We start from the raw sequence: 1287 nt of genomic DNA, 5'->3' as shown, positions 1-1287 counted from the left end.
ACGCAAGTTTAGAGCCCTTTAAATTAAAGTATCCGGCTAGACACACGTTCGACAAATGTTTGTACGGATAGTCAGTGTATAAACCAGGTTGCCAGATAGTGACGTCAATTCTTGCATATAATCGTTCATCAAACTCACTCGTTGTTCGGACCAGTTCTCGAAATAAAATTTCCACAGCAGTGTTATTCGATTACAGCAGCTTGAAACTAAATTTATTAAGTTAGTAATTATTCTTTAGTGCGATTAACAATTTTCAAACTTACAATTTATAGTTTCTCTTCGATCCCTTTCTTCCTTCACAGGTTTCGTCACCGCTGGGCTAGTTCATTTATCTGTAGATTATCATCATCATCATTACTTATAAACCTCAAATTATTTGCTACTTTTAGTCTACTTACAGTTGCCTAGTTTCCTTTAACTATTCTTTTCTTTTCAGGGTACGTTTACTACCGCAGGATTCAACTTTTCAATCTACAATTCAACATCCAATAAATATTAGCAAATCTAATTATCAATTACATTACATCAATTACTTACAGCTATATCCGAAACTCAGAACTAATTTCCGAACGAAAACACATCAATAATTCTGCTTTTTATATTTCACTCAAGATCCGATAAACTAATTTTTGCATCACCAAATTCACTTCTACCTTTTCACAATGGCTTCGATACGATGATCTATATTTTACCAAAATCTTATGCTTCTTATGTTTTATTTACATTTTACGCCGGGTTGAATTCAACCACACGACAATTCGCCTACCTCGCTACCACGCTACCAAACCGACACCTTCAGATGAGTGATGGTTGCTCGATGTTGGGTGGTGCGAACACTCGTCGAATAAAATGATTTAAATGCGTTTTAGTTGACATAAGCATGAGAAAAAAAAACATCAAAATCTGCCCCAGTCAACTATTGTATTTCAATCTTCAGCCTACGCACAGATTATTTGATTGAAATTGTTAACTGATGCAAGAATGCAGCCGGTAACACAAAACCCAGCAATGATAGCGGTGGTGATTACGTCGGTTCTGCAAACATAGGCAGAGATGGTAACCCTAACAAGGTCCGGCCAGGTTGATTCGAGTGGTGGACAATGTCCCCCCATGCCACCTGCACCGATTCGAGTTCACTTCCAGAATACCAAACGGATGCAATCTCGACTCATCATTAGCTCGGAGCGTGAGATGTCTTCTCGGATCGATCATCCCGACCCATCCCGACGTAGATTGGAAGCGATAGCGTAGTTGGACGTTGTACAAATAATAAGGGTGCCAATAATG

At 38.6% G+C, this 1287-nt stretch overlaps 1 long non-coding RNA gene across 1 annotated transcript; it reads right to left on the bottom strand.

The window, feature by feature from the left end:
• Positions 1-276: 276 nt before the first annotated feature.
• LOC110675620 lies at positions 277-776 on the bottom strand. Its single transcript, XR_002499652.1, has 3 exons — positions 538-776; positions 399-471; positions 277-332 (listed from the first exon to the last, which is right to left on the bottom strand). It is a non-coding gene; the product is annotated as an uncharacterized LOC110675620 (long non-coding RNA).
• Between the last annotated feature and the right edge of the window lie 511 nt (positions 777-1287).

Source organism: Aedes aegypti, chromosome 2, assembly GCF_002204515.2.
Source record: "Aedes aegypti strain LVP_AGWG chromosome 2, AaegL5.0 Primary Assembly, whole genome shotgun sequence".
In the NCBI taxonomy this organism is placed as follows: domain Eukaryota; kingdom Metazoa; phylum Arthropoda; class Insecta; order Diptera; family Culicidae; genus Aedes; species Aedes aegypti.
Note: the sequence above shows the minus strand (reverse complement) of the source record. Positions and strands in the feature narration are given on the sequence as shown.